Consider the following 19,276-nt stretch of genomic DNA (forward strand, 5'->3'; position numbering starts at 1 on the left):
TGTCTGGGAGTCTCATTTGTGATCACAATTGTAAATTTAGCTGTGAGTGGCAGGGTTAACCTGCGAAACCTGGCAGCTAAACCCAGACAAGGAACTGTTGGAATGAGGAGATAAGTTCTCTTCTATCTACCTGTCTTTGTAAGAAAACTGCTGTGATCGATTGCCAAACCAGAACCATTCCTCACACTCTGCACCCTGTCTCTGATTCAGCTCCTATAAATCTCTGAGTCCACTATTGCTCCCTGACAGGCCTCCGACCTTCCTCAGAAGCCTTCTGACTCACCACCTTAGCCCTTGAGCCTCCGACTTCAACACTGTCATTCCAAACCTCCAGATTCCAGATCTCAGGCATTCTAGCCCCACCTCCAGCATCCTCTTCCCAGCCCTTGATCCAAGGATTGGACAGTTAAGCCTTTCAAATAAGGGCCTAAGAGCCAGAGGTTCGGATTCAGGTCTCAGGTGGCCTGGAGGTACAGAAATCATCAAATTCCTACAGTGTAGAAGCAGGTCATTCAGGTCATCAAGTGCATACTGACCTTCCAAAGACCATCCAACCCAGACCCACTCCCTCCCCTTACTCTGTAGCCCAATATTTCCCATGGCAAATCCACCTAACCTACACACCTTGGACACTGTGGCCCATTTAGCATAGGCAGTTGAATTGAATTGAATTTATTGTTGCGTGTACCAAGGCACAGTGAAAAGCTTTGTCTTGCGAGCAATACAGGCAAATCACAGAGTTAAGTAGCATAGATAAGTAAATAATAGGTAAACAGCAGCAAAAACAAAACACAGGTACAGGCAAATGTGAAGAGTTTGTGAGTCCACTCAGTATTCTAACAACAGTAGGGTAGAAACTGTTTTGAAATCAGCTGGTGTGTGTATTCAGGCTTCTGTACCTTCTCCCCAGTGATAGAGGTTGTAGAAACGTATTGCCAGGGTGGGATGGATCTTTGAGAATGCTGGCAGCCTTTCCTTGACAGTGGGCCTGGTAGATGGATTCTATAGATGGGAGGTTGGTCTTTGTGATTGTCCAGGCCATGTTCACCACTCTCTATAACTATCTCCAAACTTGGTTAGTACAGTTGCCATACCAGGTAGTGATACATCCAGACAGAATGCTCTCAATGGCGTACCTATAAAAGTTGGCAAGAGCATTTGCCCTCATGTCAAATTTCCTCAGCTGCCTGAGGAAGAAGGGATGTTGTTGGACCTTTGTAACCTGTGCATCCACTTGAAGAGACCAGGAAAGCTTGTTGTGGATGACCACTCCCAGGAGTTTGATACTTTCCATTCGTTCCACCTCTGCACTGTTAATGTGTAGGTGGGGCATGAGTAACATCCTGCTGAAAGTCAATAATGAGTTCCTTGGTTTTGCTGGCATTGAGAGCTAGGTTGTTCTCAGTGTGCCATTTTTACAGATCTTCCACCTTCTGTCTTTAGTCTGTTTCGTCGCCATCTGAGATTCGACCGACTATGGTGATGTCACTAGCAAACTTGTAAATGGCATTAGTCTGGCATTTGGTGACACAGTCATGGGTATGCAGTGAGTACAGTAGGGGGCTGAGTACACACCCCTGGGGGGGCTACAGTGTTGAGTTTTAGTGAGGATGAAATATTGTCCCCAATCTTCACTGATTGTGGCCTGTGGGACAGGAAACTGAGGATCCAGTTGCAGAGAGTGGGGCTTAGTCCAAGATCACGAAGTTTAGTAATCAGTCTCCAGGGGATAATAGTGTTGAAGGCTGAACTGTAGTCAATGCGTAGAATTCTTACATAGCTGTTCTTGGAGTCAACGTGTTTGAGGGAGGAGTGAAGGGCAAGTGATATGGCATCTGATGTGGATCTATTGGCCCGATAGGCAAATTGGAGTGGGTCAAGAGTAGTGGGGAGGCTGGAGTTGATTATTGCCATGACCAGCCTTTCAAAGCACTTCATGACCAGTGAGGTTAGAGCGGTAGTCATTGAGACATGCTGCATGAGCCTTCTTCGGCACAGGGATGATGTTGGCCCTCTTGAAACAGGCAGGGACAGTGTCCTGCTGCAGGGAGAGGTTGAGGGTGTCTGAGAAGACCTTTGCCAGTTGATCTGTGCATGCTCTGAGTGCACGACCTGGTACTCCATCTGGTCCCATCGCTTTCCCTGGATTCACACAAAGAAGAACTGATCTGACTTCTGATGCAGTGACTGTTGGGATAAGTTCGTCAGGACTTGTCAGAATAGGTGTTACCTCTCTGCCGAAATTCAGTTCATAGCAAGCATAAGAAGGCATTGAGACGATCTGGGAGGGATGTGTCATCGTCTGCTATCTTGCATTGTCTCTTTTTAGAACCTATGATGTCATTCAATTCTTGCAATAGTTACCGACTGTCTCCCTGGGTCTCTAATCAACCGAAAATGCACATCGTTGGGATTGTGGGAGGGAATCAGAACACTCAGAGGAAACCCATGCAGTCACAGGGAGAATGTGCAAACTGAGTCAAACACACAAGGCAGTTGCCCTCGAGTGGAATTGAATCTGGGTCACTGGTGTTGAGAGGCAGCAGCGCCAACACTGAGCCACTGTACCACCCAACCAGGCTGATGAAAAATATCTATGCTCATTGTCAAAACAACAAGACTCAGCATTTGTCCCTCAGATAGATGGCAGACATAACTGTAAAAGCTTTGTCTGTGATGAACTGGCTTTTGGATATCAAGATGTTGACTAGAAACCTACAAATGAGGCTGAGGATATCAGGCATTGATACTGACAACAGCAAACAGTCATTGATGCCTGTGGAAGCTGATGGTTTGAAATGACACTGGAAGCGATGAGCAGAAACAAAAAGCTCATCTGGTCAAGAAGGACCCAGAACAGAGCACAGTACAGCAGAGTGCAGGCCCTTTGGCCCTCAACATTGTGCCTACCCTTTATTCTACTCTAAGATTGAGACCCAGATAAAACAGACACTAGTCTTTCTCTGCAGCAAATGCATCAGAGGCTGACAGAGTGAGGTTCCTGAGTCAATGTTTACCACGATCAGCCAATAAACAGTCATTTCACAGGATGGAAAGTTGCCCAAGAAAGGATTGCAACATTTGCAGTTACACATTTAGATACTGTGGCTTATCATTATGCAAACAGTAGCCAATGTCCAACATTATGTTAAAGGACACTTGCATTAAATTCAAATGCAACAAAGATGAAATAACAATGCTGTCCTGTAGAAGTTTACTGGGATTATTTGCATTCTAATTTGTTATTCAGTCAAACAGGTCACTGGGGAGATCCAAGATGGCGGCGACTCAGCAAGTCTGAGTCTACAGAGCCCTTCCCAAAACCTGGGTAAAGTGAGTTTCCTGCCCCCACCACAATTGCCAAACCACCCAAAAAATTTCTTTAATCTTAATTAGCTGCTGAATATTATATTTAAATAGTCTAATACTGAGTGGATAATGAGTAAATCAAAGGGACCCCGCAGCTCTCAGAAAACAAAGACCCCTCCCCCTCCCTCCTCTCCTCCGGCTGCAGCTGATGTAAAAACAGGCCTTATAGAGATGATTGCCAGATTGGAATCGACACTCGTCAATTTCATCGCAGAATCCCGACAGAGATGGAATGCATTCGAAGAAAAGCTGCAGAAACAGAATCAAACCATGGAGGAGCTGCAGGGCCGAGTGGAGGGGGCGGAACTAAAGGCCACGACCTCCGAGGCTGCAGCTCAAACAGCTGCAGAACAGGTGCGAGCTCTGGAGCAGAGAGTCCGGGCCTTTGAAATTTACATCGATGATATTGACAACAGAAATCGGAGAAAAAATATTCGGTTGCTGGGCCTTCAAGAGCAAGAAGGGAAAGAACAGTTAGTAGTATTTCTGGAGCGATGGCTGCCCCAGCTTTTAAACCTGGGGGCTGAAACTGACCGGGTAAGGGTGGAGTGGGCCTACCGGGTCGCAGTACGCGGATCTGGCCCAAACCAGCGCCCACGCCCGGTCCTGTTCCGGCTGCAGAGTTATAGGGAGAGGCAGATACTCCTGGATGCCTCCAGAAAGCTTGGAAAGGATCCTAAAGCTATGATTCATGAAGGATCCAAGATTATGTTATTTCAGGACTTCTCCCCGGCTTTGGCACGAAGAAGGAAGGCGTTTGATGAGGTGAAGAAATGTTTAAGGGACTTAGATATTCAATACACCTTACGCTACCCAGCGACGTTATGCTTTACCCACGAAGGATCCGAGTATAATTTTAGATCATCGGAAGAGGCCAAGAAACTTTTAGACTCGGTTAAATAAATCGTAAGAGACAATTTACGTTGGCTTGCCTCTCCCACACTCCGTGGGGAGAAATGGATACTTTATTCTACTTTACTTTTGCCTCTGGGAGCGGGGTTGTCTTCCTTGCTATGTTATTATACTTAACTGTAATCTGTTGGAGTTGTAATTTTATAGTTATGTGTGTTTGTACGTGGCATTGATGCTATTAGATATACTCAGGTATGGGTGGGGAGGGGTGGGGGTGCGGCGCTCACTGTTAACTCTAGCTCGGTATTATATCCAAATCCTATTAAGGAGCGCCCGGGTCGAGGGTGGGACACTGTTTGGGAGAGGATATGGTGGAACGTTGGAAAGGTAGTAAGGCCCCCTGAGAACAAGGGGGAAGATCTCCATTCAAACATGTTTAATTTTTTTTTGTTTGTTCTTATTGTTTGGAAATAGCTTCCTTTTTATCATACTGTTATGAGTGTATTAGAGAACATTTTCTCTTATTTGAAGGATGTAAGCGACTCAACTATACACTCTGGATGATTGTGGATTAGTTGAATTTTGATGATTATAAATTTAAGATCTATTTTTATATTAATGTTTGTGCTTGAAAATTCTGCTTATTTTTGTAAATTTGTCAAAATGTTAAATTCCCAATAAAAATATCTATATAAAAAAAAACAGGTCAGTGGTTGATGTTTAAGCTTCTGATGAGTCTCCTCCTGCAGATTTTCACCAAGCTCCATTAATGACAGTCAGAGCATCATGGACGTCGACAGCACAGAAAAGGCTCTTTGGCCCATCAATTATGAACTAGTCAGAAACAACTCCTAACTATTCTATCCCATTTACTAGCACTTGGATATGGATTCCTGTCTCCCTCCTTGCTCACTGATAGCTCTGCTTGGGTACATTGATTTTAATCACTTACACTATTCCTTGTGCAGCCAGTCATTATGGCATTTGGAAGACTTTCAATAATCTGAGAGAAGAAATTCCTCTTTATCTCAGTCTTAAATTACAATCCTTAATTCTGAGACTATACCCTCTGGTCCTAGACTCTTCTTTGATAGTTATCATCCTCTCAGCATTTGTCCTGTCAAGCCTCTTAAGTTTCAATGAGATCACCTTTCATTCTTCTAAATTCCAACAAGTAGAATCCCAACCAGTTTGACCTTTGTTTGTAAGACTATCCTGTCATACCAGGGATCATTCTAGGGAATTTTCTCTGAAGTGCTTCCAATGAAATGGTATCTTTTCTTAAATAATGGGTCCAAAACTACTCACAGTACCTCCAGGTGTGGTCTCACCAGCACCTTGTTCAGTTGCAGTAAGACTTCACTACTCTATACTCCAATCCCCTTGAAATAAGGGAAAACATTCCATTAGCTCTTCCTGATGATGCACTGTACCTATGTGTTAGCTTTCTGTGTTTCATACACAAGTACCTCCAAGTCCCTTTGTGTTGCAGCTTTCTGCAGGTTTCCCCTTTCCAAATTTAAATAATATTTTGTCCTCCCTTCCAAGTGAACAACTTCACATTTTCCCACATTATACTTAATTTGCCAACTTTTTGCCCATTTACTTAAACTATCAAGACCTCTCTGTAAACTACTTATATCACTTTTGCAACTTGCCTTTCCATTTATTTTTCTGTTGTCTGCAAATCTAGCTATGGTACACTGGCTTCCTTCCTTACTCGAAGTCATTAATACATACTGTAAACCATTGCAGACTCAGCACTGAGTATAGGTCCAAGCATTAAGTACAGGAGTTGGGATGGCCTGTTGCAGCTATACAGGGTATCAGCTAGGCCATTTTTGGAATACTGCATTCAATTTTAATTTCCCTGCTATAGGATGTTAAATGTAACAGGGTTCAGAATAGTTTTACAAGGATATTGCCAGGGTTGGAGGATTTGAGCTATAGGGACAGGCTGAATTGGCTGGAGCTATTTTCCCTGGAGCATCGGAGGCTGTGGGGTGACATTATAGAGGTTTATAAAGTTATGAGGGGCACGGATAGGGTAAATAGACAAGGTCTTTTTCCCAGGGTTGTGGAATCCAAACTAGAGGGCATAGGTTTAGGATGACAGGGGAAGATATAAAAAGGATCTATTGGGTAACTTTTTCACACAGATGGTGGTTGTCTGGAATGGGCTGCTAGAGGAAGTGGTGGAGGTTGGTACAATTAGAACATTTAAAAGGCATCTGATGGGTACATGAATAGGAAGGGTTTAGAGGGGCATGGACCAAATGCTGGTAAATGGGACTAGATTAATTTAGGATATCTGGTTGGCATGGACGAGGTGGACCGAAGGGTCTGTTTCTGTGCTGCACAGTTCTAAGACTCTATGACTATGACACTGATCTCTGTAAAACCCCACTGGTTACAGGTTGCCAACCTGAAAAAGAACCCCTTAACCCCACTAACTGTTCCTTACCGATTAGCCAATTCTCTATTCAAACCAATATACTAGCTCCAGCATCGTGGGCTATTATTTTATGATTTAACTTTTCAAAAACATTCTGCAATTCCGAATACAGTAAATCTACTCACTCTTTGTTATCCCCTCTGGTTGAGACTTCCTCAAAGAACTTGAATAAGTTAGTAAGACACAATTTCCCTTTCATGAAGCCATGTTGATCTTGCTCGATTAGGTTATTATTTTCCAAATGTTTTGCTAATCCTTCATTAATAAATTATTCTAATACTTTTATTCCAGTAATTGATTCTAATCAGCCCACAGTTATCGACTTTTTGTCTTCCTTTTTGACTAGAGATTATAGCCAGACAACTGCTCAAAATGACGGATTTATGATGGATTTATGAGAAACAGACAATAAATGAGGCATGCTGGGAAATTGAGACAAGCATTGTGACAATGCTTACCCCTTTACCAAGGTTATGTTGCCCTTGGATTTTTCAAGAGGGGTCATAAAAGCAGAGGTGCCAATTTGTCTGGATACGGTTACTTTGAATAGTGACAGGGAGTGGCCAGTTCTCCCAGTTCCGGGTTTTTTTCCTTGTTTGATTTGTTTTAGCAAGCTGTCAGAAAGCTGCTGAGCACCTGGAGAAGCAGCTACAGTGAAAAGAGATTCCATGCTTCAATGGAGGTCTTGCCTGAACTTTCTCTCTAAAACCTCTCCTGCCTGTAAGAACCTGTACTGCATTTACATTTTGCCAAGGGGTGTGTTTTTGGGATGTTGTGGGAATTTGAACATCTTCGTTAAGTTGGGATAGAGTCAGTCGGGTTATCAAATATGTTAAATTATTCTAAATTGTGTTTTCTTTTGTTCATGTTGCAACCATAGTGTGTAAATTCATTTGTTTAAAGCTGAGTGGTTTGATTAATTTGTCACTCCTGGAATATCCACTTTACATCTACTTTAAAATAAAAAAGCAGTTCAGGTCTGGGCTATCTTAATAAAATATTTAGAAGGGGTCTGGCCTGGTCCATAACATAATAAACATGTTGCAAAATCCAGACGGACTGCAGCTACAGATGGACAATATTTAATTAACCCAGCAGCTGCAGCTAATTCAATATGCGTTTGAATTTGTATTGAATTGAATCAATCTTAGTGCCACCCCCAGGACACAGGGGTGTTTACCAGACACAAGGGTGCCTCACACCCTTATTTGGAGAGGGCTACCTGACCTGTGTGTGCGTGCACCTAACACCTCCAGGGATGGATACCCAAGTATCAACCTGCCATTGACATGTCAACACCTGATCAAGACCAAGATGATTGAGCCCTGATCAATTTAAAGGAGGACATCGAAGACCCTTCCAAAAGGCCGCGAACTGAGACTAAGCATAAGGATCACTGCAACACCGTCCTCAGGAGCAGTAACTCGAGACCAACCCCCTTGAAGAGAAGACACCCCTGGGACCACAGGGAGAAGACAATCAGATGATCATCGCCACGTGCATCAAGGCCATTATCTAGTGTGGTGGCAAAGGATCAGCCAGAGTTAAGTTAAAGTGAAAGATAGTTGATTTGATTTATGATGTATAATTGTTTGTTTCGTTATTTTGCTGGAATAGTATTAACTGTGTTAAATAAATAAATATTATTGTTTGTTATTATTAAGAGTCATCTCGCGGTTTCTTTGCAAGATCTAAAGAGTTAAACACACTGTGTGGCAGGCAGAATAAACTGACACCCCAGACGGGACCTCGATAAGAAGTGACCTTGTCGCTCCGTGATCAAATCCCGTGGAGCCTAATATTCCTTGAGATTTTGCCTGAGCAGGTGATTAAGTGGACAGCTGTCCCACGCGAAGGCCAGGAATTCAAGTAAATCAATGGAAATGGAAAGGTCTCAACTAAAATGTTCTTTAAAAAGTAAGGACAACAGGTTTTTCCTCCTGATCAAGCAAACTGTTTCCTTTATGTGAGCGCAATCCTTAGTGGGATAGGTAAGTGTCAGGAGACAACCGGTGGGATTAGGACCGGAACACAGTGATGGCCGTACCCTCAGTCTGATCCACCCCCTATACTCCATAGTTAATTGAGAATGGCAGAGAAAGACACGAGAGTAGACGATTGTCCCATTTGGGAAAAGAAGCTAAATGGCCAATATGGACAGAATTTTGTTGTAATTATAAAATGGGATCAGAATCCCTTGGACAAAGATATTGGGATGATTTTAGGAAATTTCAAGGGAAACAGGCTTCCAGATCTGAAAAGGACACAGCAGTGATGTGTGTCTAGGACAATTTCTAAGGACAGAGTAGAAATTGAAAACAGTCGGCAAAGAATGAGAGGACATGAGACGTTAAAACTGAAAAATGCAGCTTAGGACCAAAGAAACCAGGCAAACCCACTACACATGAGGCAATTCCAAACCCAGTGCGAGAGAGCATACCAGGACACCCAATGCACAGTGTCAGCTGTAAAGAGGTTACTGAGAGGGAAGTGAGTCAATTGAGAAGTAAAGGTGCAGATTTGCAAGCCAGTAGTAAAGGTGATACACCGGACAGATACAGAGGGGATCAGACAACTGCAGACCACACTAAGTTACTGCATGAGATTGAGAAATTAAAAGCTCAACTCTCAATCCACAATGAAATAATGTACACAAAGCGGGAAGTTAACGGGGAAGGCGATGGATGGGAGGTAGACTGGGATGAGCTCAGGGAAGACACATGGCAAGATGCAAGTCTGTGGAGGACAGGGGGCTGCCCTGACTCCCAGAGGATTCAACTCCTTCAGCGTCCCCGGGGAAACCCCTGTCGCAATGAAACCAATTATCACCGAGAGACGGATCGGGGACACCGATGTCCCAGCAATAACATACACCACCCCATTCACGGTAGCACTCTAAGGAGGAAATAACTAAAACGATTCCAGATTTTGAGCCATCAGCTGATCCATTTACATTCTTTGAAAGGATCAGGCAATGAAAGGTTTTAAATGGGTTAGATAAGAGTGAGAGGAAGTGAAACTCAGCATAATGATGTCTGAGCCAGTCCGGACAATCTCATCCTCGCTAAATGTGGGAGAGGGAACCCTTGCTGATCTGAGAAAAGTGATCCTAACGGCAATTGGGAACAATAAATGAGATCCCATAGATGGGTTAAACAATTGTAGGCAAAAGAAGTGGGGGCGGGGAGCACCTGACTGCCTTTGCCTGTTGTTTATAGGTACACCATTCGGAATCTACAGAGACCTAACCAGGGCTCAGTTATCTGAGGCTGACTCAGCGAAGTGGCCTAGGGTGTTAGTTTCCCATGCCACTGAAGGGAGCAGGAAGGCATGTGTGAATTTCGATCCCACAGAGCCAAGCCATAGTAAGGAACAGCTTCGGAGAAAAATGTCCCAGGTGTAGAAGAAAGAAGCCCATGAACTAAACAGGAGCAAAACAGAGAGAAAGGAGGGAAAATGTTTCCTTTCCGAACCTCCAACCAGGGTCTGGTGGGGAGAAACGAAGGAAAAGGGGCGAGCGCTTACCAAAGGAACCCAGTTCCACCTTACACAGCCACAGGGAGAGATAGAGGGGCACAGCAGGGGACACCCTTGGCAGCCAGTGCGGTGCTATCGCTGCGGGCACACAGGACACTCCGCATGGGGATGTAGGAACCATGCACGGCAGCACTCATAGCGACAGGGACCACTGACCGCAGTGACACCAAAAGGAGGTAGATGGAGTCTCCGACTCCCATTAGAAGGCCCAACTTGGCAGGCTCCATGCCATGGACACTAGCCAACTCATATACCCCTCACTCCCAAACAACGGGGCATCAGCATGATGGTGTCAGGCTTCTGCCTCACTGTGAGTGGGATAGTGTAGGTAGACCATTAGTCAATGGCGAGGTCGGAAGCCGCCCTGTAAAATGTCTTTGGAATACTGGAGGTTCCTGCACAACCCTGAACAGTTATAGATTAAATGATCTACCCTCGTGGACCACAAGGACTCTTGTTTTAAATGGATTTGCTGGCCATATAAGAGGGGTACATTTCAGAACTGATAGGATTTAAGCGAGGTGACATTCCATAGTCAACCGTCCCCCAGGTGCGGAACACACACTCGGCGTTGATTACATGACTAGGTGCAATCTTACTTTTGATTCAGTAAATGGCAAGTGTCTCCAGCTAGCAATACCCCACTCATCATTTCAACAGGAAATTATGTGAATTGAATTAGCACAATTTGGTTCAATCCCCTAGCAATGACCCGGGATCCAATGAGAGAAGTGATTGTGAAACACAAAGGGGTATTCACCCAGTGTAACTCTGTGAGCTTTTCCTGGGAGAGGTGATAATCGAGGGGCCTGACCCGAAACCACCAAGGCAATACTGTTTCCCCAGTCAGGCAGAGGGAGAGATGGCCAAGCTGATTGGCAATCTGTTACAGCAAGGAGTGCTGCGTCCAGTAACCTCCACTATTAACATTCTGATTTGGCTGGTCAGGAAGCCTGATGGTTCCTGGTGTTTAACCATTGATTATCGGGAGCTTGATAAAGTCACCTCTCTCACTGCACCAATAGTAGCCACCAGCCCAGACACAATAATGAAGCAAGCTCCATAAGTGAAGTATTCCATAGTACTCAATGTTAGTAATGGTTTTTAGTCTATACCTTTAAATCGGTCCTGCCAGTACAAATTCACATTTACCTTCCAGGAACATCAGTATATCTATATTATATACATATATTATATACATATACCACCCCAAGGGATTCCATAACTCATCCACGATTTTCCATCAACAATTAGCCAAGGGACTAGAAAGGTTTTCTTGGCCTGACTGCCCAGCCCAATACGGAGACAACTTACTCCTATAAACAGAAACAAAGGTGGAACACATTGAGCTCCTAGACAAATTAACAACAGTGAGGGAGGACAATATAAAAACAAATAATATAAAAAAGTGGTCAGCACTGCTACCTCACAGCACCAGGGTCCCAGGCTCGATTCCAGCCTTGGGCTACTGTCTGTTTGCACGTTCTCCCCATGTCTGCGTGGGTTTCCTCCAAATGCTCCGGTTTCCTCCCACAGTCCAAAGCTGTGCAAGTCAGGTGAATTGGCCATGCTAAATTGCCTGGAGTGTTGGGTGCATCAGTCAAATGGGTCTGGGTGGGTTACTGTTCGGAGGGTCGGTATGGACTGGTTGGGCTGAAGGGCCTGTTTCCACACAGTAGGGAATCTAAATCTAAAGCTAAATAAAAATAAATTCATAACGAAAAATCAAACAATCATTATAAAACCGAAGAATATTTTATACAAACAATTGGATAGAACATTTTATACAAATAACAAAACAATAAATATTTACTTGGCTAACAAATATTCCTTCATCATTGCTGGTGAAGGGCTTTTGCCGGAAACGGCAATTTTCCTGCTCCTCGGACGCTGCCTGGCCTACTGTGCTTTTCCAGCACCATTCTAACCTTAACAGTGAGGGAGGGTTAGGGCACAGGCAATACATTAGTTTGAAACTATTCAGTTATTAGACAAGGATAACAAAAGAAACAACCTTGATCTCTTCCCAGGACAATCATGACCAGGCAGAATGTAATCAAGATCTACTTCATTGGGAACATCATCAGCACCAGAAACCAGGGTAAATATTTGTTAGCCGAGTAAATATTTGTTGTTATGTTGTTTGTATAAAATGTTCTATCCAATTGTTTGTATAAAATATTCTTCGGTTTTATAATGATTGTTGATTTTTCATTATGAGTTTATTTTTATATTGTTTGTTTTCTCTGACGTCTTATTTATTTTAATCTATCGCTATCAGTTCATTTGTATTCAGCAACCCTTACTCATACTGTTTGCTCCAATTTTATAACATTTATTTGATTTTTTGTTATGAAATTTTTGTTCTTTTTTTTCTCCAATGTCTTTGCTTGATCAGCTTTAAGTCTGAAATTTGACATTTCACTTCGATACAGTTTGATGACATTTGATGATCTTAGTTCGGTGTGATTTTACCTGTCAGAATGAAGCTGTAGAAGTGTATGTTGTACTTTGCTTGACCCTGGATGATTGTGTGGTCACTGCATGGAAATTGGTCTGTGATCATGTGATCCATCACGCTTCTAGTTCAGGACCAAGAGGAGGGACTGTGGCTGGATGGGCCGCTCAAAATGATGCATTTATGATGGATTTACAAAAAATGGACAGTAAATGAGGCATGCTGGGAAATTGAAACAAGTTTTGATCAATGTGACTGTGCTAATAAAGTACAGGCTTTCAGAGCCCTGTTCCTTCGTCAGGTAGCTAGTGGGGCAGGACCACAGGACAGAGGATTTATAGTAAAAGATCAAAGTGTCACAACTAATGTGATGTATTGAACAAATCTAGATTGCTGTTAAGTCTTAATCGCTTAGAATGGATTGCAGGTTTTGATTAATTAAATCCAGAACTTCTTTCAAGTCTCATTCCTGAGATAACTTAAGGTTTTATCAAAAAAAAGGCGACATCTCAGCTCAGACAATGCACTAAAGATGTGAGGTTAGAGACTGTCTGCATTCCAACCTTGAGTCAGACTGGTACTATTTACGTATATTTGCCAAGCAGAGGCTGATAGCCAAGTTTGGTACCCATGAGGATGGCCTCAACTGTGATCCTGGGTTCATGCCACACTACAGGTGACCCCACTACACTATACCCTCACACACACTCACTCACACACAAGCACACAGACACACACACACTCTTACACACGATCACACTCACACAGATCTTCTCTCATAAACGTGCTCTATCTCAAAAACACACACACACTCTCTCACACCCGCACACCCTCTCACAGGCATACACTACGTCACACTCACGCTCACACTCTCTTACACACACACACATACACACACACACACACACACACACAATCTGAAGGTAGTCTGTCCATGTGACCACCCTGCCATTGACATGTCAACGCCTAGTTGCGTCCAATTGATCGGGATGATTGAGCCCTGATCGATCTATTGGAAGACACTAAAAGACCCTCCCATAAGGGTGCGAGCAACTACTAAGTCTAAGAATTGCCACTACACCATCCTCAGGACCAGTAACAAGAGACAAAATCCCCTGTGAAGAGAAGACACCTCTGGGACCACAGGAAGAAGACAACCAGATAATTACCCATTTGAATCCAGACCAAGATCTAGAGTGCTGGTATATGATCATCCAGAGTTACGTTAAAGCACAAAATAATTGATTGGAATTATCATGTAAATTGTCAGCTTATAGTGCATTTTGTTGTTATAGAATTAATTGTATTAAACCAATAAATATTATTGTTTATTATTATTAAGAGCCGACTTGCAATTTCTTTGCTAGATATAAGAGTTAAACACACTGTGTGGCAGGCAGAACAAGGTGTCACATTCCAATCCTCTGCTAGTTCTCCAAAATCCAAGGGTTTTTGGAAAATTACAATCAATGTCTCCACTATCTTGATAGCTACCTCTTATTGGATACCAGCCCTCAGGATCAGGGGACCTCGCTGCCTTGAGCCCATTAATTTGTTTAATCCTACTTTTCTAGTGATAGTGAAGGCATTAATTCTTCCTACATATTCTTCAGTATTAAAGGGGTGTTCACACTATATTCCACCATAAAAACTGATGCAAATATCTATTTAACTCCTCTGCCATTTCCTTGTTATCCATAATCATCCCCCCAGATTCATTTTTTAAAGGGCTTATGTTCGCTTTGACCCCTCTCTTTTTTAATATGCTTAAAGAAACTCTAATTTTCTCAAAGCTACAAATCTTCTCAAAACTTGCGAAGAAGCTCTAATTGTCAGTTTTTATATTTCTCACTAGTTTGACCCCGCAGTTTATTCATTCAGTGACCAACTGAAAGGTGCACATCAATACATTGTACCTGAATACAGGATAAAGTGTAGGTGGCCATACTTTACTTGGCTCAATAATATGTTCCCTGTTCGGGGACATTTACAAAGAATGGCAAATTACCTGATGAACTGAAGACTACCTGACCTCTGGGGAACTGTACACTGGCATGAGTCATCATTTTAAAGGTGAAAGAACATGGACATTTAGAGTCATAGAGTCATAGAGATGTACAGCATGGAAACAGACCCTTCCGTCCAACTTGTCCATGCCGACTAGATATCCCAAACCAATCTAGTCCCACCTGCCAGCACCTGGCACATATCCCTCCAAACCCTTCCTATTCATATGCCCATTCAATTGCCTCTTAAATGTTGCAATTGTACCAGCCTCCACCACTTCCTCTGGCAGCTCATTCCATACACGTACCACTGTCTGTGTGAAAAAGTTGCCCCATAAGTCTATTTTATATCTTTCCCTTCTCACCCTAAACCTATTCCCTCTAGTTCTGGACTCCACACCCCCAGGGAAAAGACTTTGTCTATTTACCCAATCCATGCTCCTCATAATTTGTAAACCTCTATAAGGTCACCCCTCAGCCTCTGACGCTCCAGAGAAAACAGCCCCAGCCAATGCAATCTCTCCCTATAGCTCAAATCCTCCAACCCTGGCAACATCTTTGTAAATCCTTTCTGAACCCTTTCAAGTTTCACAACATCTTTCCGATAAGAAGGAGACCAGAATTGCATGCAATATTCCAACAGTGGCCTTACCGATGTCCTATACAGCCACAACATGACCTCCCAACTCCTGTATTCAATACTCTGACCAATAAAGGAAACCATACCAAAAGCCTTCCTCACTATCCTATCCACCTGCAACTCCACTTTCAAGGAGCTATGAACCTGCACTCCAAGGTCTCTTTGTTCAGCAACACTCCCCAAGACCTTACCATTAAGTGTATAAGTCCTGCTAAGATTTGCTTTCCCAAAATGCAGCACCTTGCACTTATCTGAATTAAACTCCATCTGCCCAACTCTCAGCCCATTGGCCCATGTGGCCAAGATCCTGTTGTAATCTGAGGTAACCTTCTTCGCTGTCCACTACACCTCCAATTTTGGTGTAATCTGCAAACTTACTAACTGTATCTCTTATGCTCGCATCCAAATCATTCATGTAAATGACAAAAAGTAGAGGACCCAGCACCAATCCTCATGGCATTCCACTGGTCACAGGCCTCCAGTCTGAAAAACAACCCTCTGTCTTCTACCTTTGAGCCAATTCTGTATCCAAATGGCTAGTTCTCCCTATATTCCGTGAGATCTAACTTTGCTAATCAATCTCCCGTGGGGAACCCTGTCAAAGCCTTACTGAAGTCCACATAGATCACATCTACTGCTCTGGTCTCATCAATCCTCTTTGTTACTTCTTAAAAAAACTCAATCAAATTTGTGAGACATGATTTCCCACACACAAAGCCATGTTGACTATCCTTAATCAGCTGCAAATGTGTTGCTGGTCAAAGCACAGCAGGCCAGGCAGCATCTCAGGAATAGAGAATTCGACGTTTCGAGCATAAGCCCTTCACATGTACATCCTGTCCCTTAGGATTCCCTCCAACAACTTGCCCACCGCCGAGGTCAGGCTCACCGGTCTATAGTTCCCTGGCTTGTCTTTACCACCCTTCTTAAACAGTGGCACCACGTTAGCCAACCTCCAGTCTTCCGGCATCTCACTTGTGACTATCGATGATACAAATACCTCAGCAAGAGGCCCAGCAATCACTTCTCTAGCTTCCCACAGAGTTCTCGGGTACACCTGATCAGGTCATGGGGAATTATCCACCTTTACACGTTTCAAGACATCCAGCACTTCCTCCTCTTTAATATGGACATTTTGCAAGATGTCACCATCTATTTCCCTACAGTCTATATCTTCCATATCCTTTTCCTCAGTAAATACTGAAGCAAAATATTCATTTAGTATCTCCCCCATTTTCTGTGGCTCCACACAAAGGCCGCCTTGCTGATCTTTGAGGGGCCCTATTCTCTCCCGAGTTACCCTTTTGTCCTTAATATATTTGTAAAAACTCTTTGGATTCTCCTTAATTCTATTTGCCAAAGCTATCTCATGTCCCCTTTTTGCCCTCCTGATTTCCCTCTTAAGTATACTCCTACTTTCTTTATACTCTTCTAAGGATTCACTCGATCTATCTTTTCTATACCTTACATCTGCTTCCTTCTTTTTCTTAAACAAACCGTCAATTTCTTTAGTCATCCAGCATTCCCTATACCTACCAGCCTTTCCTTTCACCCTGACAGGAATATACTTTCTCTGGATTATCGTTATCTCATTTCTGATGGCTTCCCATTTTCCAGCCATCCCTTTACCTGCGAACATCTGCCCCCAATCAGCTTTCGAAAGTTCTTGCCTAATACTGTCAAAATTGGCCTTTCTCCAATTTAGAACTTCAACTTTTAGATCTGGTCTATCCTTTTCCATCATTATTTCAAATCTATTAGAATTATGGTTGCTAGCCCCAAAGTGCTCCCCCACTGACACCTCAGTCTCCTGTCCCTTGCACTGAAATAAATGCAGTTTAATTTATTAGTCCTATCTTGTCCCTGCCTGCCCTGACTGTTTGACTCGCTTTTGTTCTCAACTTTACCAGTCTCAGATTGATCTCTTTCCTCACTATCTCCCTGGGTCACACCGCACCTCCCCACCCCCCAACCCCGCCCCCCCCCATCCCCCCAACCTTACGTTTAAATCTTCCCGAGCAGCTCTAGCAAATCTCCCTACCAGTATATTAGTCCCCTTCCAATTTAGGTGCAATCCGTCCTTCTTCTACAGGTCACTTCTACCCCAAAAGAGATTCCAATGATCCAAAAATGTGAATCCATCTCCCATACACCAGCTCCTCAGCCATGCATTCATCTGCTTTGTCCTCCTATTCCTGCCCTCACTAGCTTGTAGCACTGGGAGTATTCCAGATATTACTACTCTCGAGGACCTCTGTTTTAAATTTCTGCCTAACTCTCTGTAACCTCCCCTCAGAATTTCAACCTTTTCCCTTCCTATGTCATTGGTTCCAATGTGGACAATGACCTCTTGCTGGCCCCTCTCCCCCATGAGAACATTCTGCACCCTCTCTGAGACATCCTTGATCCCGGCACCAGGGAAGCATCACATCATTCTGTTTTTTCGCTGCTGACCACAGAAACATCTGTCTGTACCTCAGACTAGAGAATCCCCTAACACAATTGATCTCTTGGAACCCAACGTACCCCTCATTGCATTAGAGCCAGTCTCAATTCCAGAAACTTGGCTATTCCTGCTCTGTTCTTCTGAGAATCCATCACCTCCTACATTTTCCAAAACAGCATACCTGTTTGAGATGGGTATATCTACAAAAGAGTCCTGCTATAGCTGTCTACCTCTCTTACCTTTCCTGGAGTTAACCCATCTCTGTGACTGTACCTGAGACTTCCCCCCCTTCCTATATCTGCCAACCATCACATACTGTTGCTGTTGCAAATTCCTCATTGCTTCTAACTGCCTCTCCAACCGATCCATTTGATCTGTTAAGATTCACAGCCAACAGCATTTATTGCAGATTTAATCCGCAGTAACCCTTAAACTCTCTTTAAACTCACACATCTGACAAGAAGTACATATCACTGCAAAGGCCATTTTTGCTCCTTCACAATCTACGGACCCAGAAAATAACACCATCTTATTCCTCTGCAAACACTGCCCAGGTTAAATTAATAGTTATGGCTTATATTTTAAGTTTAATCAAGAGACATATCTCCAAAAACATATAATCAAGAAAGAACCCACTCTACTCACTACTGCCAATTCTCTGTAGGCCATATTAAAAACAACGATTAACTTGTCTGATTCCGTGCTGTGAACTTCGCCCAAGAGTTCCTCCAAGATCAGTTGTGAAGTTCACTGTTTGTTAATTTTCCCAGATGCACTCCAATGTCCAGCAATACATGAATTCAAACAGCAAAGGCAGTAACTATGTAAGGGTTTTTTTTCTCTCTCTCTCTCTCTCCTGCAATGACCTCACCATGTGCTTCCTTTGTCTGCTCTTCTCACTTTTAAAACTGCTGTTGTTTTGACTTTTTTTTCCCAAAGTTCCAAAACAATGCAACAGCATATAAAACAGTAATTGCTGCTCCTCGAATTCAAGGAAATCACCTCCAGCACCTAAAAAAACACAAAAAAGGAGCAGCTGTTACAGCCAGAAATTTTTCCCATCCTCCATCTTAGATTACCCAGAATCCAATTTCTTGTCATCTCTCTTCTCAAATTCTCAGGAAATGCAGGGAGCATCTCCTGCACTCAATTGGCACTTGAAAACTGGACAAAATGTATTTCAAGGTCCTGGATTTAGCAGATGACGTGGCCATACAGGACTCAAGGACTAAAATGAAAGGATAATTTGGGAGCACAGCAGAGTTTGGCGAGAATGTTATCAATGTCCTGGAGGCCTCATGGTTGACGAAGAAGGGCTGGTGATCTTACGCAATATTAAAGTGTGTGCAAGGAAGGGCTGGTGATCTTACACAGTATTACTTGTGAATGGCTGTCTCACCAGAGAGATTAAGTCAATAATCAACAAAGCCAGTGAGCCAAATGTCTGGAAGTGATACATTTACACCGCACAATGTGATAAGCCAACATTTACCCTCTCCAAAATCATGAATGA

The sequence above is a fragment of the Hemiscyllium ocellatum genome, chromosome 9 (assembly GCF_020745735.1).
Source record: "Hemiscyllium ocellatum isolate sHemOce1 chromosome 9, sHemOce1.pat.X.cur, whole genome shotgun sequence".
NCBI lineage: Eukaryota > Metazoa > Chordata > Chondrichthyes > Orectolobiformes > Hemiscylliidae > Hemiscyllium > Hemiscyllium ocellatum.